Consider the following 24,972-nt stretch of genomic DNA (forward strand, 5'->3'; position numbering starts at 1 on the left):
AAGGTAACCTAATACCTATCATTGTAGAAAATGTAATCTAATACCTTCATGTAGAAAAAGGTAATCTAATACCTTCATGTAGAACAGGAAATCTAATACATTCATGTAGAAAAAGGTAATCTAATACCTTCATGTAGAACAGGGAATTCTAATATTCATGCTAGAAAGGTAATCTAATACCTTCATGTAGAACAGGAATCTAATACCTTCAAATGAAAACAGGTAATCTAAACCTTCATGCAACGAAAGGTAATCTAATACCTTCATGTAGAACAGGTAATCTAATACCTTCATTGTAGAACAAAGGTAATCTAAATACTTCATGTAAGAAAACAAGGTAATCTAATACCTTCATGCGAAAAGGTGATCTAATACCTTCATGTAGAAAAAGGTAATCTTAAATAACCCTTAGAAATACCAATACGTAGAAAAGGTAATTAATCTTCAACGAACTAATACCTTTCATGTAAGAAAAGGTATTCTAATTACCCTTTCTACAGATACGAACACACAGTACAATACTAATTATACCATTTCTATACGTAGGAAACAAGGTATCACATCTGTAATAACCATCACACATAAACAGGAGGAATATAATAATACCTGTCTTACCAATCGTAAACACGGGAATTTAGATACCTCTCATTAGCAGGAAGAAGAGTATTTCTGATCACTACCGGATATTCAGATGTGACAGAGGAATATTCTGAATCACATCATTGCAGAGTGAAATTGGTAATGCTAACTATCTCTCTTATATTGAATTAGAGCCTTACTCAAGGTAGATGCACTAATAACACTTCACGTAGATTATAATTAAGGAATCGTTAGATACCTTTCGATTTGTCATCTCTACTGTCCTTGTACTCACTATCTCTCACTCTCTCTTTCCCATTAACTTCCCTGCCTCACACTCCCGACTACAGCAAGACGCACTCATGTTCTTCAGCCTATCGCCCTCATCCCTGACTCTATCCACAGGACAATTCACCCAGACACCCCCCATCTAATTTCTCAACGATACAATTCCCGCTAGCGAAAGCATGGGGTAATCCTTCATCAACTGAGGATTACTCTTTCCCTTCCCTCCTCACCTCCCCATTCTCCTATTTGAAATTCCATCGTCACGCCAACATCAAAGCCACCCACATGCACTTACACCCACCAGGGCATTAAGAAAATTGACACCGAAAGGATCCTCGAAGGATTCGTCACCACTCGACTGCGACTCAACCTCCTGACTCTTGCCTTTTCATTCATTCCACTTCCTCCTTCCCCCTCCCAGACATTGACCTTCACCCCTTTCCAGCCCTGCCAGTCACAAGCTACATACGCGACCTTCATCTTTAACAAGCTGACACCTACTAATCTTCACTCAGACCCCATTCCAGGTTCTATTACTCATTTCTTCCCCCCTCAACCCTAGCACTACCTTGACCAAGATGTAATCCCTTCAATCTACTCTCCGGCCCATTACTGTCTTCCTCTTCATTCATTTCTCTCGCTAAACTAAACTCCAGAGACCTATTATCCTCAAGCTTCCTCTCTTCTTACCTCCAATCTGGTAACCAATTCTTTTCAGCTTCTTAAATTTTCAAGCTCTTGCCTTCTTAACCACGAGAAACTCTTTTCCACCTTGTTGAGGCTTGCTCGCCCCCATAATCCTTCCACTTTCCCCTCCCTGGACACTTATTTACAATCCCTTAAAAGAAAGCAATCGGACCCCCATCCCCCCTCCCTCCCCAATCCATTCTTCTAGACTCTTCCCATTTTCCTACTTCCCCATCAAACTCAATCCCTTGACACCCCCAGCCTCCTCCTTGCAGATATCTCAGCTGATTCCCCACCATCCTTCAAGCTTCAACCTTCTACAAGGACAACGCTTTTCCTTCTTCCAATCCCACTAAAGACCTTCTTCCATTCACGTACAACTTTTCCAACTGCCCCTCCCAGAGAAAGGAAACCTTTAGCGTACCACAGACAAACACCCTTTCGTCCATACAAACATCAAAGCAATGGACTCCCTCCTTCAGTTTCACGGCTTTTGCAACACCGTTAGAGGTCACACATTTCACACAGAAGTCGGGACTTCAGTTGTGTTCTATCCATACGATCTCCGTCTGACTACTTCAACTCTCTGTTGGTCTGTCCTCCCCGTGCTTTCCCATCAAACCCCTGGCAACTCATACCATAGGGAACGCTTGTGTCCGGCCCGCCTTCGTGTTCAAGCCTCACAAGGTTCTCCCATTCACCAGCCTCCTCGGTACACCCACTTGTGCTTCCAGGTTTAAGCTATCATTCCACTCAACCAAGACCATGTACTTGGCACCTATGTAGCAGCAATATTGAATGCCCCCCCCCTACCTTCTTCTATGGCCCTGTTCTACATGAAGGTATTAGATTACCTTTTCTACATGAAGGTATTAGATGTGGAGTGCTGTGTTTTTCATGTTCCCGATGCGGCCTTGTTTACCCCTGAGCGGTGTGTGTTCTCCATGCTCCGTGCCGCCTTCTCCACGACAGCCTATTAAAAGACATGCTCTCTGCCTCAGATCTCAGATCATTAGACAAGTCTTAATCCTTCCACTCCTGTGATGTTCTATAGAGTTTACACGGGGGACATAGCCGGTGAAACTCCTCTCTGTACACAAGGTAAAAGGTAACACAGGGAAAGGAAACATGTTCTTTTATCGTATTCCTCTGTTCAGGTAGAGGAGGAACACTCATAGAAAAGGATCTGCTGAGGGATGGGTGTCTATCAGGGTAAATTAATATGGATTATTTTATTACGTTATTTTGTTTCCATACCAAAGTAAACAAGTGTACACTCTTACACATAGCCTAGCGTAGACATACCGCTCAACTCTTTGAGTGAAGTTGCTCTAACGCAGTGGGTAGTGCTGGACCTCCTCCCAGACCGGACTAGACAGTAGCACCTCATTAGGAGTGTAAACCAGGGAAGAGGTGTCAGTGTTGTAGCTAGGAGATTAGACCTTCCTCTTCAAAGGGCCTCCTGGGTATTACAGGGCCGGTGTTGATCAGGTCCCATTGACCAAACAGGAAACAAAGGATTTGGAATCACTGATAATGAGTCTTACCTCCGTGTTCCTTCCTCTAACCAGCCTAGCAGGTGAGATTTGAGTGACCTGTCCACCTAGGGAGGATGTTTCTACACCCTCAACATGGTGAGAGGAAAGGAACAGCTGAAGTGAAATAGGACAACCGGTTAGTTCACTTGCTGGTTGAGAACAATGTCATCCTACATTTCTCCACTGACTGATTTATCTGTTTCTCTAACTGTTATTCACTGAATTCTTTGGCCTCTGTTAGTTGAAAAAGTGTTTATTTATGTCAGTATACAGGCACGAATCATCATAAATGTGCATACGTTTTCCATTTGTCATTGAAAGCCCTTCTCTTCTAAGCAGTGACAGACTCCCCCGACGACTGTAACGCCTTGGTCAACCACATCTCTCCTCTTCAATACTACAGTAAGAATCTTAAGGGCAGAATGTATAGTGTCAGCATGCTCCAAATCTCTCAGCCTCTTAGCTTCTCCTTTCGTCCTTAGTGCTTACACAGGAAAATCGCCTGCCTGACTGGCCTCCGTGCCACCTTGAAAAGATATTTCACGTTGAAGAAAGAAATTTCATTTTTTAAGAGTTAAACGTCAGTGACCCTTCAATGCAATGCTTTTTCATCTTTCCCTCATAGATGTTAGGGAGTATGGGATTTTTCGTATAGATTTATTTTTTGTCAGCGACATCAATCCTTTACTGTGTCTACCAGGCAGAGGTAATGGAAAATGTTACTGAGTGTTATCTACTATCCTCAGTTTAAACAAAGGCTGACATGCCAGGCTGGACTCCAAGGCTACTGAGCATCCATCTTGTGTCCTCCTCCTCCTTCAGCTGGAAGTATTTCTGTTGACCCATGCTCCTTCTATTTTCTGCTGTAAATGGGATAGAAGGGTTGTTGTGTGGCTATAGGAAACTATAGAAAGAGAGAGAGAGAGAGAGAGAGAGAGAGAGGAGAGAGAGAGAGAGAGGAGAGAGAGAGAGAGAGAGAGAGCAGAGAGAGAGAAAGAGAAAGAGAGAGAGAGAGAAACCTTTTCAACTTTGTCAGTGTATTGTTACTGTTGATTTCTGATAGTTTTTGCATTTGCATTGGCAATGTACATACACTAAAAGTATGTGGACACCCCTTCAAATGAGTGGATTTTGGCAGTAGAATGACTGACACGACATTGGCATAGAATGACCTGGACTGAAGAGCTCAGTGACTTTCAACGTGGCACCGTCAGAGGATGCTACCTTCCACAACATCAGTTTGTCAAATTTCTGCCTCTGTTAGAGCTGCCCTGGTCAACTGTAAGTTCTGTTATTGTGAAGTGGAAAGTCTAGGAGCAACAACGACTAAACGCGAAGTGGTAGCCACACAAGCTCATGGAACGGGACCGCTGGTGCTCTAAGTGTAGCACGTAAAACCGTCTGTCCTCGGTTGCAACGCCAGCACAAGAACTGTTCGTCGGGAGCTTCATGAAATGGGTTTCATGCGCCGAACAGTCGACAACACCTAAAATCACCACGCACAAGGCCAAGCGTCGGCTGGAGTGGTGTAAAGCTTGCCGCAATTGGACTACGCAGTGGAAACACGTTCTCTGGAGTGATGAATCACGCTTTACATCTGCAGTCCGATGGATTAATCTGGGTTTGGTGGCACGAGAACGCTACCTGCCTGAATGCATAGTGCCAACTGTAAAGTTTGGTGGAGTAGAAAATGGATAGGCCCTTAGTTCCAGTGAAGGGAATCTTAACATACGGCATACAATGACATTCTAGACGATTCTGTGCTTCCAACTTTGTGCAACAGTTTGGGGAAGGACCTTTCCTGTTTCAGTATTGACTAAGTGAGGTCCATACAGAAAATGTTTGTCGAGACTGGTGTGGAAAGAACTTGACTGGCCTGCATAAGAGCCCTGACCTCAACCAACTTGGGGGGGGGGGGTTCCCAAGTGGTGCAGCGGTCTAAGGCACTGCTCTAGTGCTAAAGGTATCTCTACAGGCCCTGGAACGATTTTCAAGCTGTCATCACAACCGGCTGTGATTGGGAGTCCCATAGGGTTGGCTGGGGTAGGCCATCATTGTAGTAAGAATTTGTTCTTAACTGACTTGCCTAGTAAAATAAAGGTACATTTTTTTAACAAATAACCATCAAACACCTTTGGGATCAATTGGAATGCCGACTGCAGGCCTAATTGCCCAACATCAGTGCCCAACCTCACTAAAGCTCTTGTGGCAAGTCCACGCAGCAATGTTCCAACATCTAGTGGAAAGCCTTCCTAGAAGAGTGGAGGCTGTTATAGCAGCAAAGAGGGGACCAACTCCATATTACTGCTCATGCTTTTGGAATGAGATGTTTTATGAGCAGGTGTCCACATACTTTTGGTCATGTGGTGTATGTTTCCTATGCCAATAAAGCCCCTTTGAATTGTATTGAATTGAGAGAGACCGACAAACAGAGAGCAAGAGAGAGCGATGGAATATCCACTTAAAAAACTAACATCACATCTCATGAATGAGTGTGTTTTGTGGATTAACTCAAAATGTAAATTTTGAGTAAGATCTGCAATGATGAATAGCTACACCCAACCAGACACAGTGAATGGCAAAGGAAGGATGAGTGTGTGGGATGAGAACAAATGGCTGTGAACCACTGAGACATGCCGAAGAGATATCACATCAAAGTTTTTGAAGACGGTTATCCAAGGGTATGTTTTAAGTTTGGTATGACTTTCTAACAAGCTGTGAGGGACTACAAAAACAGAGTTTTATGATCCACATAATATCGTCATTACCCAGTTTACGGCCGCCAGGCCTCTTGGGCTGGAGATCACAGAGCCGGATCTGACCCTTGTTTCATGTCGGCTGATAGCGAATAATTTGCCACCTCTCTCACTCTCCTTTCTCTTCTTCTCTCTCACACACATATATATGTCTCTCTCTCTCTCTCCTTCTCTATAAGCAGTCTTTGATGCAGTGTCAAATGTCTTTCTCTTCAAAGATGCTGGGAAAATGGATTGGGAGAGCTAAATTGGTTTGTCCATATACTGTGTCTGTTGTTACTCCACTAGAGGATCTAGGAGATGAGAGGGAAGAGTATATCAGTGTGTTGCAGAGAAAGAGAATCTCAAAATCAATGTTTCAGTGGCAGAATTCTATCTCACTGACTCCCTGGCATAGAGACGGAAAATATAATTTTGATGTCTACTTTATAGAACTAACTTTTATAAATCAATACAACAAATAGGCTACTAATGCTAACTACATTATGAAAGAAAAACAATCGACATTTTGTTCCTTAGCTACAACTATTGCCTCCACACCACACTGAGCCTGTCAGTCATTAGCTATAGATAGTGATCTGAGTTCGTGTAATCAGCAGCATCAGTATGCCTTTCATTATTAGCTCTCTAATCATCATTGCACTGCTGTGCTAGCACCAGGATTTATGGTCCCTTCATCTGCCACTCAGAGAACAGACAACTTGTTTGTTGCTGTCAAGAAAAAACAAAGAAGGTTAAAGCCTTCAGACAGACAGACAGACAGCTCTAATTCAATGTGCTGTTTGTGATGAGTTAGAGAGGACGGTGTAATGCTTTGTTTGGTTTATTTCAAAGTATGGTCGCAAAATTCAGGTATCTCCAACTGGGATTTCTGGAAAATCGGGGCATTTTGGGACTTGCAATCCCATTTGAAAGTGTGGCTCTCAACTGTTTAGAGCACAGTAATGCCAAGAGATCTGATTAGAAGGGAGCACGCAGGGGTTTCATGGAACTGAGTGGGTGGGAAGCTACTGATAGTAATGAAAGCTCTGGGAATAAATACAGTGATTGATAGGTATTATTTATGTTTTTTATGTATGTGTTTTTTGTGTATGTGTTTTTTATGTATGTGTTTTTTGTGTATATGTTTTTTAGATAGGAAATACAGTGCCACCATGTAGTAACTACAAGTATCACTGAAATGACAATGTGTGCCAGAAACACTTTTGGTGGGCAAGTGAAAAATGTTCTCCCCCAGAAAGTAGAAACCCAAACTCATGCCTTCGCCTATCAGTAATAACTATTTCATCCACGTCGCCCTTTGGTATGCATTATTTCTGTGGCTATTACTAAGAATTCATTATTTATGTGTGAAGCTATGAGCAAAAAGGCAAGCAATTTACTTGTCAAAATACATTAATGTGTGTCTTGAAATTTGACTGGGGAGCTGTAGGCTAGCTAATAAGTAGCGGTAGCCAGTCAGCTACAGTGTGAATGGGGAGACATATACTTTTAAATAGGGGGACTTTAGTAGTGAAACATTGTATCTCTACCTTTTCCTTTTAAGGTTAATATTAACCTTTTCAACTAGGTCTCTCCCTTACCCACTACCTTTTTCATTTTAACTGAAATGATACTTCTACCACTTTGATGCAAACTAATGCTAGGTAGGCTGTCATTAACCGCTAACCCTGAAAGAAGTGTGATGATGATTCACTGAAGATGAAGATTAACGAACTCAAGACAACTTTTTAGCATCTGTCAAGTCTAATACTAATCTCTCCCTTCTTGTTACATCAGCTTTTCCCTCCAAAGACTTTCTTATTTTTGTCTGGAAACGCTTTGATCCCCAACAGACCCAGGTGATCTCCACCACACCTCCTCGGATAAGTGCTTAGGCTGGATTAGTGTGGATGGATGAGCAGGAGGAAGGAGAGGGCCTATCCTATCTGTAGCTTCCCCTCCGTAACCCCCCTGGGATTGACAACCAGAGAACTGTCTCCACCTAAACCAAGAACATTTCCCAGCACTTAATACTTAATGTGTCTACCTGGTTCACTCTGTTCCTCCCTCTGTTCTGTCTCTGTTCCCCTTTCATCTCCTCTTCATTCTCGCTCTGTCGCCTTCTCTTCTCCTTCTCCTTTTTCCCCTTCTTCCCTCCCTCGCGACTCGAGAGACACTCACTTTCAGTGAATTAAACATGATGTAATATGATTCATGTGATTCACTCAGTTCATACTGAGCTGGTTAAAACAAAACAAAACAAAATGGTTCCTCAGAGAGTAGGCTAGGGAGAGTCGAGAGATATGAAATTATATAATGTGGTGGTGTTTGTTCCATTTGTTTTGGAAGCGTCATGTGTCCAATGAAATGAGTGCTGTTGTCTGCTCCCTGGTGGCGGTATCACTTCCTATACCCACGCGTATTGCCTAGCCTACCGTAGCTTAGGCAGTGCTGGCTGCTGGTATCACTTGGGAAACAGCTATATGATCTGATACTGTGTATATACATAGCTCCCAGCGAATCTAGCACAAACCAAAGAACCTTTCAAAGTTAAACAAATCAGCCTTGGGCAGCATGTCTCCCCTCATACAACTCCTGTACTCACTACACAGTAACATTTAGTGACTGCCTAACCAGGGAAAGAGTGAGAGAGAATCTCTTTGGTTATAACTACGCATGATATATTCATATATCAATCTACACAACTAAGAAACAGTGAGCAAGAAAGTGAGAGAGAATCAGAGAGAAACAGAGACAGTGAGAGAGAGATGTATAAACAGAGTGAGAGAACTGCATTTGTAAATCACATGCAGTGCCAAAGTCAATTGAAATGCATAGTTTCATATCCATTGACAATCACATCAAATTGACATTAACACATCAAAGCATCAAATTATAAAAATGTGACATGAAAACAAGACTAAAATGTCACCATGCATGTTTTCTGGTGATACCTGCCAAGAAAATTCTTGTTGACAGCTAGGCTAATAATCCTGGAAGGTCTTCCTCGCATTAATATAATTAGTCTGTGAGAAGGACAGCAGATGAGACATCATTCAAAGATGATGCTCAGCCACAGAACCCATCTGTTTCATCATTATCTCCTGTCAACAAGACACCGGAGAGGTTTCCAACACGGTTAGCTAGCCTTCCAAGGTAGCACTGGTTTAAAAACGTCAGCCAATAAATGTTTGATTTTATTTTTACCAGGAAGTCTGAAAAGACATAATGAGTGGGCGGGTAGCTAGTAGGCTGAGTGTGCAGGGAGCTCACCTTGACTGACGGTTCATTGAAAACGCCTATGCCAAGCAGCATGGACCCAGTAAACTGTGTTGCAGTGAGATTATATCAGCAAATTTGTTGATACACAAAGCAAGTCAAACAACATTGAAGTTGCATGCAACAACCAATCCTGTCATGCATTGCATCATGGTTTCACAAATGATGACTTTATCCAACTGCTTGGTTATTGTAACAGCATCAAAATAGACAAAATGTTGGCCGGATAATTCAGCTAGCAAGTCCAAATGAAATGATCAATACTGTTTATCAAGCTAGTAAGCTAGTTAATGTTGGAGAATTTTCAGTCGAAACTTTACAAGGTGAGATCTGGGTACTAGTCATTAAATAAATAAAAATAAACGATATACATATAGACAGTATTCATCAAATCAAATCAAATTTTAAATCAAACGTTATTTGTCACATGTGCCGAATACACCTTACAGTGAAATGCTTACTTACAAGCCCTTAACCAGCAATGCAGTTTCCCAAAAAATACTGATAAGAATAAGAGATAAAAGTAACAAGTAGGGGGCACTGGGGGTACTGCAAATAATCTGGGTAGCCATATGACTAGATGTTCAGGAGTCTTATGGCTTGGGGGTATAAGCTGTTTAGAAGCCTCTTGGACCTAGACTTGGCGCTCTGGTACCACTTGCCGTGCGGTAGCAGAGGGAACAGTCTATGACTAGGGTGGCTGGAGTCTTTGACAATTTTTAGGGCCTTCCTCTGACACAACCTGGTACAGAGGTCCTGGATGGCAGGAAGCTTGGCCCCAGTAATGTACTGGGCTGTTATTGTGAAGTGGAATCGTCTAGGAGCAACAACGGCTCAGCCACGAATTGGTAGGCCACACAAGCTCATAGAACGGGACTGCCGAGTGCTGAAGCACAAAAATTGTCTGTCCTCAGTTGCACCACTCACTACCGAGTTCCAAACTGCCTCTGGAAGCAACGTCAGCACAAGAACTGTTCGTCGGGAGCTTCATGAAATGGGGTTCAATGGCCAAGCAGCCGCACACAAGCCTAAGATCACCATGCGTAATGGCAAGCGTTGACTTGCGTGAGGTAAAGCTCGCCGCCATTGGACTCCGGAGCAGTGGAAACGCGTTCTCTGGAGTGATGAATCACGCTTCAGAATCTGGCAATCTGACGGACGAATCTGGGTTTGGTGGATGCCAGGAGAATGCTGCCTGCCTGAATGCATAGTGCCAACTGTAACGTTTTTTGGAGGAGAAATAATAGTCTGGGGCTGTTTTTCATGATTCGGGCCCCTTAGTTCCAGTGAAGGGAAATCTTAACTCTACAGCATACAATGACATTCTAGACAATTTTGTGCTTCCAAATTTGTGGCAACAGTTTGGGGAAGGCCCTTTCCTGTTCCAGCATGACAATGTCACTGTGCACAAAGCAAGGTCCATACATAAATGATTTGTCGAGATCGCTGTGGAATAAAGCCCTTTTGTGAGGAAAAACTCATTCTGATTGGCTGGGCCTGGCTCCCAGTGGGTGACCCTGGCTCCCAAGTGGGTTGGCCTATGCCCTCCCAGGCCCACCCATGGCTGCGCCCCTGACCAGTCATGTGAAATCCATAGATTGGGGCCTAATTTATATATTTCAATTGACTGATTTCCTTATATGAACTGTACATCTTTGAAATTCTTGCATGTTGCATTTATATTTGTGTTCAGTATATGTCTGATGAAACGCTGCAGTCAAATTGATAATACAAATACAAGTTCCAAAGTTCCCTCGGCATCGCTTAAATCTGAATGATACTGTAGGCTACAATAAAAGCTTGCAAAAAAAAACGTATAGTAAAATCAGAACACTTAACGTCAAACCTTAGTAACGCGAAACAAAATATGATGCTAAGCTTACCTAATGTTATCCTCAATCTATAAGAAAACATCAAGAAAAATACAATAAGAAAGGAGAGGAGGAAAAAAATCATTATTATGCCCAAGAAAATGACTAAAATATGTAATTTCACCTCATTACCAAATCAATAACACTTACACTGGAGTTATTTAGATAATTACAATAATACTTATAGATGTCTGCCTTCTACATTTATCTGACATGGCTTGTATTGTATTCTGTGTGACATCAGTGCAGATAATGTGATCCCTTGCTCTATTACAGTGAAACGACCATAATGGCCGAATGAGGATACCAGGACAGCACACACAGCAAAATCAATGGTGTACATTTAACTCTGAAAGTGTTAAATTTACACTATTTTCAGTGAACATAAAAGACCCACAGTACTGGTGTCAAATATATATTTTTTAAAGTGCTAAAGATTTAACTCTGTTGCAGTTCTTCCCAATTTAATTGGAAAGTGTGAAATGTAAGCTATTTTCAGTCAACATACTGAGTCCCACTGTACTGGTGTTAAAATAACACTTTTCAATTTTTATTTAAACAATTATTAAAAGCTTCTTATAAGTAATTAGGTCATTTTAAAATCATCTGAAAACTAAGCATCTCACTAAATAACACAGAAATGTCAAATCAGGTAATGCCAAATTCCAGTCTGAAGGAAGTATGCTTTGAATTAATTTCCCACTGTGATCAGGTGCGTTTTTTGTCACACTCTCTTCTAACGAGTCCTTGTGAGCATCAGGTAGGAAAACAGAAGGCACATGTGTGTTCCTTAGATCCGTAGCTTTCAGGAATGGGGTCATAATATTGTGTAACTTAAACCATTCAGACGCTAATGCCCAATTCATATGAAGATAAAATAATCAAAATGCCACATAGGTGCTAGAAACTGCTTACAACTGCTAGAAACGCACTTTCAAATCAAATCAAATTGCATTTGCCAGAAGGGAAAGATTTGGAAACAAAAGTAAAATACACGTACACCTCAAATATACTGTACTCTAACATGCTGACCAGACCGGAGACGTCGCATGCGCGAGCGTGGCAAATAAATGTAGAAATCCATGTTATTCAATTATTGCACCCATACTGCTCGCGCGCCAACGAGCATCTGCGTTGCCAGGGGCTAAAATATAAGTCATTCCTATTTCTGATGCAGATCGCGCTGCAATTCCTGCCTCTCCCATCTTCTCATTGGTTTATAGAAGCAGGTACCCACGTGCCATCTCCTCATTGGTTATACCCACGTGGGTGATTGAAAGACGAACTGTTTTGCCGGTCATCGTGGTAATACTATGAAATTTTAGATGCCAATCACCATATAAGTTCAAAGATGAAAAAGCCTGGAAGGAGGAGAGATGACTAGAAACGATTCGGTTGCCTGTTTTATGTGTGGATTTCAGGTAAAATAACAACTCAATGTTCAAATCCCAGGACAAATTAGCTAGCAACAGCAAGCTAGCTAAATAGGACAAATTAGTTTTATATTGCCATACATGTTTAATGCTTTTCGACCTGTCCCAAAATGAATGTAATTGGTTCAGAGTTTGTTTTAATATTTTAACCTGCGTGTCGTGTTCGAGTTAGGTGTGGGGGGACAAAATTAATTTATGCACGATGGCGCACGATGGCGCACGATGGTGCACGATGGCGCACGATGACGCAGCCGGTTTGGGTTCCGTGTAACACACAGAAACAACAAATCCTCCATATAATTCATATCATAGGCCTAATAGCACCGTAGAGACTAGATGGTGCCGACGGAGTTGGCAGCATCGCGACTAGCTCTAAGGAAACTCTGCAGTATTTTGCTTCTTTATGTACTATTTTTTACGTTATTAGCTCAAGAATTGTTTTGTGTCAATACATACAGCCGGGAAGAACTAATGGATATTAGAGCAGCGGTAACTCACCAGAACTTCCAGAATTACGACCAGGATTCCGACTTCCCAGGAGCGGAACCTTTATTTGCTCTCCCCAGAGCAATTGAACTTATTCCAGAGGCTGACCCAAAACAATGCCGGCGGGGGGGAGAAATACTCGAGGTAGTCTTCTGGTCCAACTTAGGAAGCGTGCACACCATCCACCACTCCCGAGTATTTTACTCGCTAATGTCCAATCTCTGGATAATAAAGTTGATGAGCTCAAGGCGAGAGTTGCTTTTCAGAGAGACACCAGGGATTGTAACATTCTCTGCGTCACGGAAACATGGCTCTCTCGAGATATACTGTCTGACTCTGTAAAGCCAGTTGGGTTCTCAGTATGTCGATCCGACAGGAACAAACATCTCTCCGGCAAGCAGAATGGTGGAGGTATATGTTTTATGATCAACGACTTGTGTTTAACTGTGATAACATACAGGAACTCAAGACCTTCTGTTCATCCGACCTAGAATATCTCATAATCAAATGCCGACCGTACTATCTCCCGAGAGAATTTTCATCAATAATAGCCACAGTGGTCTATATCCCCCCCAAAGCGGATACCACGACGTCCCTCAAAGAACTTCACTGGACTTTATGCAAACTGGAAACCACATATCCTGAAGCTGCATTTGTTGTAGCTGGGGATTTGAACACAGCAAATTTGAGGAAAAGGCTCCCGAAATTCTATCAATTCGTTAAATTGTTGTACTTGCGCTGCTAAAACTCTCGACCATTGTTATACTACCTTCCAGAATGCATATAAGGCCCTCCCCCGCCCTCCATTCGGCAAATTGGACCACAATTCCATCTTGCTCCTCCCCTCCTATAGGCAGAAACTCAAACAGTAAGCATCTGTGGTGAGGACTATTCAACGCTGGTCTGACCAATTGGAATCTACGTTTCAAGATTGTTTGATCACACGGACTGGGATATGTTCAGAGTAGCTTCATAAAATCATTTTGACAGATATACCGACACAGTGAATGAGTTTATCAGGGAGTGCACAGGAGATGTACCCTCTGTGACTATTAAAATCTACCCCAACCAGAAACCGTGAATAGATGGTAGCATTCGCGCAAAACTGAAAGCGCGAACCATCTCATTTAACCAGGGCAAGAAGACTGGGAATATGGAAGAATACAAACAGTGTAGTTATTCCCTGCGCAAATCAATCAAGCAGGCTAAACGTCGGTATAGGGACAAAGTTGAGTCCCAGTTCAATGGCTCAGACACAAGATGAATGTGGCAGGGTCTACAGACAATCATGGATTATAAAAGAAAAACCAGCCATGTCGCGGACACCAACGTCTTGCTTCCGGACCGGCTGAACACCTTCTTCGCTCGCTTTGAGGATAATACTGACACTGACACGGCCCGCTATCAAGGACTGTGTGCTCTGTTGGCGTGTTAACCCTCGCAAGGCTGCCGGCCCAGATGATATCCCTAGCTGTGTCCTCAGAGCATGAGCAGACCAGCTGGCTGGTGTGTTTACAGATATATTCAACCTCCCTCTATCCCAGTCTGTTGTCCCCACATGCTTCAAGATGGCCACCATTGTCCCTGTATATAAGAAAGCAAAGGTAGTTGATCTAAATGACTATCGCCCCGTAGCACTCACTTTTGTCATCATGAAGTTCTTTGAGAGACTAGTCAAGGACCATATCACCTCCACTTTACCTGCCACCCTAGAACCACTTTAATTTGCTTACCGCCCAAAATAGATCCACAGATTATGCAATTGCCACCACACTGCACACTGCCCTGTCCCATCTGGAAAAGAGGCATACCTATGTAAGAATGCTGTTCGTTGACTATAGCACAGCATTCAACACCATAGGACCCTCCAAGCTCATCATCAAGCTTGAGGCCCTGGGTCTGAACTCCACCCAGTGCAACTGGGTCCTGGACTTCCTGACGGGTTGCTCCCAGGTGGTGAATGTATGAAACAATACCTCCTCTTTGCTGGTCCTCAACACTGGGGCCCCATAAGGGTGCGTGCTCAGCCCCCTCCTGTACTCCCTGTTCAACCATGACTGCGTGGCCAAGCACGCCTCCAACTCAATCATCAAGTTTGCAGATGACACAATAGTAGTAGGCTTGATTACCAACAATGACGAGACAGCCTACAGGGAGGAGGTAAGGGCTCTGGGAGTGTGGTGTCAGGAAAATAACCTCTCACTCAACATCAACAAAACTAAGGAGATGATCGTGGACTTTAGGAAACAGCAGAGGGAGCATCCCCTATCCACATCGATCGGACCGCAGTGGGAAGGTGGAAAGCTTCAAGTTCCTCGGTGTACACATTACCGGCAAACTGAAATTGTCCACCCACACAGACAGTGTGGTGAAGAAGGCGCAACAGCGCCTCTTCAACCTCAGGAGGCTAAAGACATTTCGCTTAACACCTAAATCTTCACAAACTTTTACAGATGCACAACTGAGAGCATCCTGTCGGGCTGTATCATCGCCTGGTACGGCAACTGCACCACCCACAACTGCAAAGCTCTCCAGAGGGTGGTGCAGTCTGCCCAACACATTACCGGGGGAAAACTTCCCGCCCTCCTGGACACCTACATTACCCGATGCCATAGGAAGGCCAAAAAGATCATCAAGGACATCAACCACCCGAGCCACTGCCTGTTCACCCTGCTATCATCCAGAAGGCGAGGTCAGTACAGGTGCATCAAAGCTGGGACCGAGAGACTGAAAAACAGCTTCTATCTCAAGGCCATCAGACTGCTAAACAGCCATCACTAGCACATCAGAGGCAGCTGCCTATAGAAATAGATTAGGAATCACTGGCCACTTTTAGAAATGGATCACTAGCCACTTTAATAATGTTTCCGTATCGAGCATTACTCATCTCATATTTATAAACTGCACTTTATAAACTGCAAACTGCATGCTATTCTATGTTATCTTAGTCACTTTTAAATTGTGTTTAAATATTGCATCACTCATTTACATTTAGCAGACGCTCTTATCCAGAGCGACTTACAAATTGGAAAGTTCATACATATTCATCCTGGTCCCCCTGTGGGAATTGAACCCACAACCCTGGCGTTGCAAGCGCCATGCTCTACCAACTGAGCCACACGGGACCACATTTCATATGTATATACTGTATTCTATTCTATACTACACCACTGACTGTTAAACAGCCATCTCCAACACATCGGAGGCTGCTGCCTATAGACATAGATTATGAATCACTGGCCACTTTAAGGAAATGAAACACTAGCCACTTTAATAATGTCTCTGTATCTTGCATAACTCATCTCATTTGTGTAAACTGTACTCTATACTATTCTACGGTATTTTAGTCACTTTAATTGTGTGTAAATATTGCATCACACATCTCAGATGTATATAATGTACTCTATACCATGCCACTGTATCTTAGTCCAATGTCGCTCTGACATATATGTATATACACTGCTCAAAAAAATAAAGGGAACACTAAAATAACACATCCTAGATCTGAATGAATGAAATATTCTTATTAAATACTTTTTTCTTCATTAGATTGAATGTGCTGACAACAAAATCACACAAAAAAGTATCAATGGAAATCAATTTATCAAAACCCATGGAGGTCTGGATTGGAGTCACACTCAAAATTAAAGTGGAAAACCACACTACAGGCTGATCCAACTTTGATGTAATGTTCCTTAAAACAAGTCAAAATGAGGCTCAGTAGTGTGTGTGCCTCCACGTGCCTGTATGACCTCCCTACAACGCCTGGGCATGCTCCTGATGAGGTGGCAGATGGTCTCCTGAGGCATCTCCTCCCAGACCTGGACTAAAGCATCCGCCAACTCCTGGACAGTCTGTGGTGCAACGTGGCGTTGGTGGATGAGCGAGACATGATGTCCCAGATGTGCTCAATTGGATTCAGGTCTGCGGCCCCCCAAAGAAATGCCACCCCACACCATGACTGGACCCACCGCCAAACCGGTCATGCTGGAGGATGTTGCAGGCAGCAAACGTTCTCCACGGCGTCTCCAGACTCTGTCACGTCTGTCACGTGCTCAGTGTGAACCTGCTTTCATCTGTGAAGAGCACAGGGCGCCAGTGGCGAATTTGCCAATCTTGGTGTTCTCTGGCAAATGCCAAATGCTTACAGTTGGGCTGTAAGCCACAACCCCCACCTGTGGACGTCGGGCCCTCATACCACCCTCATGGAGTCTGTTTTCTGACCGTTTGAGCAGACACATGCACATTTGGGCTGCTGGAGGTCATTTTGGCAGGGCTCTGGCAGTGCTCCTCCTGCTCAAAGGCGGAGGTAGGCGTCCTGCCTGCTGGGGTTGTTGCCCTCCTACGGCCTCCTCCACGTCTCCTGATTACTGGCCTGTCTCCTGGTAGCGCCTCCCATGCTCTGGACACTACGCCTGACAGACACAGCAAACCTTCTTGCCACAGCTCGCATTGATGTGCCATCCTGGATGAGCTGCACTACCTGAGCCACTTGTGTGGGTTGTAGAACTCCGTCTCATGCTACCACTAGAGTGAAAGCCCCGCCGCATTCAAAAGTACCAAAACATCAGCCAGGAAGCATAGGAACTGAGAAGTGGTCTGTGTGTCACCACCTGCAGAACCACTCCTTTATTGGGGGTGTTCTTGCTAATTGCCTATAATTTCCACCTGTTGTCTATTCCATTTGCACAACAGCATGTGAAATGTATTGTCAATCAGTGTTGCTCCTAAGTGGACAGTTTGATTTCCACAGAAGTGTGATTGACTTGGAGTTACATTGTGTTGTTTAAGTGTTCCCTTTATTTTTTTGAGCAGTGTATATTCTTAATCCATTCCTTACTTAGATGTACGTGTATTTTGGGTACATGTTGTGAAACTGTAAGATATTACTTGGTTTTATGATTACCGAATCTCTGTATCCCACACATACAATTGTCTGTAAGGTCCCTCAATCTGGTAGTGATTTTCAAGCACAGATTCAACCACAAAGACCAGGGAGGTTTTTCAATGCCGTCCCAGCAAAAAAAGACATCTATTGGTAGATGTGTCATTAAAATAAAAAGCAGACACTGAATATCCCTTTGAGCATGGTGAGGTTATTAATTAGGCTTAAAATGGTGTATCAATACACCCAGTCAATGCAAAGATACAGGCGTCCTTCCTAACTCAGTTGCCAAAGAGGAATGAAACTGCTCAGGGATTTCACCATGAGGCCGATGGTGTTTTTAAAACAGTTACAGTTTAATGAGGAAAAACTGAGGATGGATCAACAGCATTGTAATTACTCCACAATACTAACCTAAATGCCAGAGTGAAAAGATGAAAGCCTGTACAGAATTAAGATATTCCAAAACATGCATCCGGTTTGCACCAAGGCACTTAAGTAATACTGCAAAAAGTTTGTCCTGAATAGAAAGCGTTTTGTTTGGTTCAAACATCACAACACAACATATCACTGAGTACCACTCTTCATATTTTCAAGCATGATGGTGGCTGGATCAGGTTATGGGCATGCTTGTAATCGGCAAGGACTAGGGAGTTTTTTAGGATAAAAATAAATGCAATAGAGCTTTAAAGCACAGGCAAAATCCTAGCGGAAAACCTGGTTCAGTCTGCTTTCCAACAGACACTGTGAGATTATTTTCACCTTTCAGCAGGACAATAACCCAAAACAAAAGGCCAAATCTAGACTGGAGTTGCTTACCAAGATGACATTGAATGTTCCTAAGTGGCCTACTGTAGTTAAAGGTTTGAGTTAAATCGGAGTCACAGCTGTAAAAATAGAGTCACAGCTGTAATCGCTGCCAAAGTTGCATCTACAGAGTATTGAGTCCGGGGGGGGGGGGGATACTTATGTAAATGTGTATTACTGTATTACATTTTCAATAAATTTGCTAACCTTTCTAAAACAAAAATCACTTTGTCATTATGGGGTATTGTTTGTAGATGGGTGAGACAAAAATATATATTTAATAAATGTAGAATTCAGGCTGTAACAATACAAAATGTAGAAGGCACTGTATACCATACGGCCTTACACAGTGGTGATAGGAAACTCCTCATTTACAGGCCACATCAGACCTACAAGTGACATTATGCTGGTTTGCAAAGTGATTTGTAATTCCTATTGTAATCCAGCCAGAGTTAGGATACCCAACAGTTGGAATTTTTATTCACCTGCAACCTGCATTCAGAATCACTTTCAGGGTTAGGAAAGTTGATTAAAAGACTTCCTGAAGAATTTAATCTTGAACAACCATTTCAGTAACTGGTGCAAAAAATCTATCTAATTGACTGGATTCATTTAGAAAAATGTATGTTATGTATCTTTGTGTAGCATAAGATTAATCAATCAATCAATGAATATCTAAAAACACAGATATATAACAAAAATCATTTAAGACATCTACCAGCAGTAGAGCATGCTGGGAAATATGATAATTATGGGCATGGTTTTGATGGGGCTGTTTTACTCTCCAAAGTGTGGTTATTTATTAACACCAATAATGGGGGTTATTTTACACGACTGAGTGTTAATTTCACTCTTACAAAGTGAATTTAACTCCTGAATAAACTCTCGAAATCTTACACTGAAAAGTGAACACTGGCTAATTTGCTGTGCAGCTTGGGCCATTTCATTATTAAGAGCTGCAGCTCACAGCTCGCTCTGCAGATAACAGTTATTAGATAGAGATTACTTGTGATATTATGGCCGGCCTCTTAAATATTATTATCAGAAGGGTATTTTATTATGGGCTCTTTACTGTGCTGCTGTGTGCATAGTGCTTACAGATGGGAAGGAGGGTGTGTGAGGGTGAGATCTCGCTGTTATCTTATCTGGTACTGCCAACTGCTGATATTACAAAACAAGCCTGCATGTCTTTTACGAGAATTTAGTCAAGGTCTATTGGTATGTATTGTCTGTACATAGAAAAACAATAAAAAGACCAGGAGAGAAAATAAACTATACATCACACCGAGAAACACTACGTGGTAGTCGAGACAGATGCTATAGGCCAAAAGAAAAACATCTATAGCAATAAATTCTCAAGAGGACACACGCTACAGTATATGAATAAAATAGGAACGACCCCCATCCACAACCCACTATCCCCATCCTACATATAGTGTTTTCAGAAATGATTCACACCCCTTTACTTTCCCCACATTTTTTGGTGTTACAGCCTGCATTTAAAATGAATTAAATGTAGATGTTGTGTCACTGGCCTACACACAATACCCCATAATGTCAAAGTGGAATTATGTTTTTAGAAATTGTTACAAATTAATGAAAAAATTAAAGCTGAAATGTCTTTATTCAATACGTATTCAATCCCTTTGTTATGGCAAGCCTAAATAAGTTCAGGAGTAAATATGTGTCACATAATAAGTTGCATGAACTCCTTCTGTGTGCAATAAAAGTGTTTAAAATGATGTTTTATGACTACCTCATCACTGTACCCCACACATGCAATTATCTTTATGTTCCCTCGGTCAAAGCAGGGAATTTCAAACACAGATTCAACCACAAGACCAGAGAGGTTTTCCAATGTTTTGCAAAGAAGGGCACCTATTGGTAGATGGGAAGAAATACATCAAATCTGACATTGAATATCCCTTTGAGCATGGTGAAGTTATTAATTACACTTTGGATGGTATAGCAATACACCAAGTCACCACAAAGATACAGGTATCCTTCCTAACTCAGTTGCCGGAAAGGAAGGAACGTTTTCAGGGATTTCAACATGATTTCAACAAGGCTGTGATAGGAGAAAACTGAGGATGGATCAACAACATTGTATTTACTCCACAATACCAACCTACATGAAAGACTGTACAAACTAAAAATATTCCAAAACATGCATCCTGTTTGCAATAAGGCACTAAAGTAAAACTGCAAAAAATGTGGCAAAAAATTTAACTTTATGTCCTGAATACAAAGCGTTGTGTTTGGGGCAAATCCAACATAACACATCACTGAGTACCACTCTTCATATTTTTAAGCCTGGTGGTGGCTGCATCATGTTATGGGTATCCTTGTCATTTTTTAAATAAAAATAAAAACAGGCAAAATCCTAGAGGTAAACCTGGTTCCAAAAGACACTGTGAGACAAATTTACCTTTCAGCAGGACAATAATCTAAAACACAAGGCCAAATATACACTGGAGTTGCTTACCAATATGACATTAACTGTTCCTGATTGGCCTAGTTACAGTTTTGACATAAATCTGCTTGAAAATCTATGGCAAGACTTGAAAATAGCTGTCTAACAATGATCATCAACCAAGTTGACAGAGCTTGAAAAACTTTTAAAAGAATAATGAGAAAATATCATACAATCCAGGTGTGCAAAGCTCTTAGAGAGTTACCCAGAAAAACTCACAGCTGTAATGGCTGCCATGTATTGACTAACGTATTGACTCAGGGGTGTGAAATACTTACAGTTGAAGTCGAAAGTTTACATACACTTAGGTTGGAGTCATTAAAACTTGTTTTTCAACCCCTCCACAAATGTCTTGCTAACAAACTATATTTTGGGCAAGTCGGTTAGGACATCTACTTTGTGCATGACACAAGTAATTTTTCCAACAATTGTTTACAGACAGATTATTTAACTTATAATTCACTGTATCACAATTCCAGTGGGTCAGAAGTTTACACTAAGTTGACTGTGCCTTTAAACAGCTTGGAAAATTCCAGAAAATTATGTCATGGCTTTAGTAGCTTCTAATAGGCTAATACGTCATTTGAGTCAATTGGAGGTGTACCTGTGGATGTATTTCAAGGCCTACCTTCAAACTCAGTACCTCTTTGCTTGACATCATGAAAAAATCAAAAGAAATCAGAAAAATAATTGTAGACCTCCACAAGTCTGGTTCATCCTTGGGAGCAATTTCCAAACGCCTGAAGGTACCACGTTCATCTGTACAAACAATAGTACGCAAGTATAAACACCATGGGACCACGCAGCCGTCATACCGCTCAGGAAGGAGACACGTTCTGTCTCCTAGAGATGAGCATACTTTGGTGCGAAAAGTGCAAATCAATCCCAGAACAACAGCAAAGGACCTTGTGAAGATGCTGGAGGAAACAGGTACAAAAGTATCTATATCCACAGTAAAACGAGTCCTATATCGACATAACCTGAAAGGCCGCTCAGCAAGAAACAAGCCACTGCTCCAAAACCATCATAAAAAAGCCAGACTACGGTTTGCAACTGTACCTGGGGACAAAGATTGTACTTTTTGGAGAAATGTCCTCTGGTCTGATGAAACAAAAATAGAACTGTTTGCCTAACGGACCATTGTTATGTATGGAGGGAAAAGGGGGAGTCTTGCAAGCCGAGGAACACCATCCCAACCGTAAAGCACGGGGGTGGCAGCATCATGTTGTGGGGGTGCTTTGCTGCAGGAGGGACTGGTGCACTTCACAAAATAGATGGCATCATGAGGTAGGAAAATTATGTGGATATATTGAAGCAACATCTCAAGACATCAGTCAGGAAGTTAAAGCTTGGTCGCAATGGGTCTTCCAAATAGACAATGACCCCAAGCATACTTCCAAAGTTGTGGCAAAATGGCTTAAGGACAACAAAGTCAAGGTATTGGAGTGGCCATCACAAAGCCCTGACCTCAAGCCGATAGTACATTTGTGGGCAGAACTGAAAAAGCGTGTGCGAGCAAGGAGGCCTACAAACCTGACTCAGTTACATCAGCTCTGTCAGGAGGAATGGGCCAAAATTCACCCAACTTATTGTGGGAAGCTTGTGGAAGGCTACCCAAAATGTTTTACCCAAGTTAAACAATTTAAAGGCAATGGCTACAAATTACTAATTGAGTGTATGTAAACTTCTGACCCACTGGGAATGTGATGAAAGAAATAAAAGCTGAAATAAATAATTCTCTCTACTAATATTCTGACATTTCACATTCTTAAAATAAAGTGGTGATCTTAACTGACCTAAGACAGGGAATTTTTACTTGGATTAAATATCAGGAATTGTGAGAAACTGAGTTTAAATGTTTTTGGCTAAGGTGTATGTAAACTTCCGACTTCAACTGTATGCAAATTAGATACTTCAGAATGTTATATTCAATACATTTGTTGAAAAAAAAAAAACGTGTTTTCACTTTGTCATTATGTGGGTATTGTGTGTAGATGGGTGTTTTTGAATTCAGGCTGAAACTGTGTGAATATATTTGGAAGGCGCTGTATGGGTGTCTGCTGGAGAGATACGATATTTACAGTGTTATGGCTGTGTGAGATGGATCACAGCATGGTTGATACAGTGTCTATCTATCCTGGTCCTCTAGGACCCTCTCATCACAGGCAATATTACTCCCCTGTGTAGGAGGTATGGACTCATAGAGAGACATATTTCATAGGTTGGAGTGGAGCTAAGAGACTCTCTGATGTTATTTAAGTAACTGAATTTAGCGAAGCCTATATTTTTGGGGCCTTGTTGAAGGCTGTCACATCTATCTCCTGTGCCCCCTAATCAAACTGTGACTGATTCATCCCGGGTCTCTAAGGAGCGCTAGGTCTAGCACGCTATAGAGGCGGTCTAGTCTGTGTGTGTGGTTCTGGTTCTTTGGTTTGCTTTGGTTTCTTGTCCACTAAACTAACCAGTGATACAGTCACAATGACTTTTCTACTTAATTTGATCACCCTGTTGCAGGAAAACTGCAGGAAAATGTGTAGTGTATTTGAGGTTTAAAAACACTTCTGAAGTTCGTAATTTCCGCTTTGAAGTGTCAGACTTAGTTTCAGACTTGAAAAATGTATCAACCCCTACAAAGTGTCTATTAATTATAATCCAGATAAAAATTCACATTTCCTGTTGCTGCAGAATAATTTTCTTGCTCTAGCAAACTGGCTCAAATTACGATCCTCCATCTGCATATGACACGTCCCAAAAATGTGTGAGGCAGGTCCACCAACACATGCAACACAAACAAGCAATTTCAGGTAAGAACCCATTTTGTCATCACATATGGTCTACATAGCCTCAAAATTACAGACTTTCATCACTTCAAACATCTTGCCTACTTACGGATCACCCAAATATATGACAGGAAAAAATAACACAAACATCCTAAGTAGCACTTATGTTATTTTCCCCCACTGCAATGAGTCCCCAGAAAGATACTAAATACTGATGGATCTCTCCATTAGAGATAAGATGCTCTTCTCCATCATTCTGCACGGTGCCACCACTGTCCCACTTTCCCTGAGCTATCATGGCAGGCCTGTCTGAGAGCGCCGTGATAACAGGAGACCTGGGATGCAAAGGTAAATCAATCTCAACAGGGGAGGAGAGGAAATAGGGAAAAGGGAGGAGGACAGGGTGGGAGATGGAGGGAGGAGGAGAGAAGGGGAGAGAAGAGGAGAGGAGAGAGAAAGGGAGGGAGAGGATCGGCCAATTTGACATCAGCTGTATTCCAGATTATTTTTTTATACTTTATCATTTGCTTTCCTATTCTCATTGCTGATTAGAGGCTTGAGGAACCTCCCCTTTAATATCAGTTATAAAGCTTCATTCTGGGATTTTTTTTCAGCTAAACTACATTGAATTGAAATGACCACTGAACAGATTCCCAGATCCAAGATTGTAGCTTTAACAGTTGTGTTCATACATCATCACCTGAGCTTAATTTAGTGAGGTGAGAAGTCACTGACAGCGACCTTCACTATCATCTGCGTGTGTGTGTGCATAGGTGTGCGTGCGTGTGTGCGTGTGTGGGTAGCAAATTTAAGAACAAATTGGATTATTTTAGGGGGAAAAAAGTTATTTATCTTTCCTTAAGATCAATTATTCAAACAATTATTCAAACAATGTGAATGCAGAAACAGAAATTATAACAAACTTTTTTTTTAAATCTACCTACAATAAAGCATTCTGGGAAGAATGATGATGAAGTATTTTTCACTCTGAGAGTCAATGGAAATGAACTCAACACAGTCGAGTAACAACAATAATAATTTGGTGGGTGTTTATATTTGTCCTTTTTCACACACGTACAAATCTGTGTGTGTGTGTGTGTGTGTGTGTGTGTGTGTGTGTGTGTGTGT

This window comes from Salvelinus sp. IW2-2015, linkage group LG14, assembly GCF_002910315.2.
Source record: "Salvelinus sp. IW2-2015 linkage group LG14, ASM291031v2, whole genome shotgun sequence".
NCBI lineage: Eukaryota > Metazoa > Chordata > Actinopteri > Salmoniformes > Salmonidae > Salvelinus > Salvelinus sp. IW2-2015.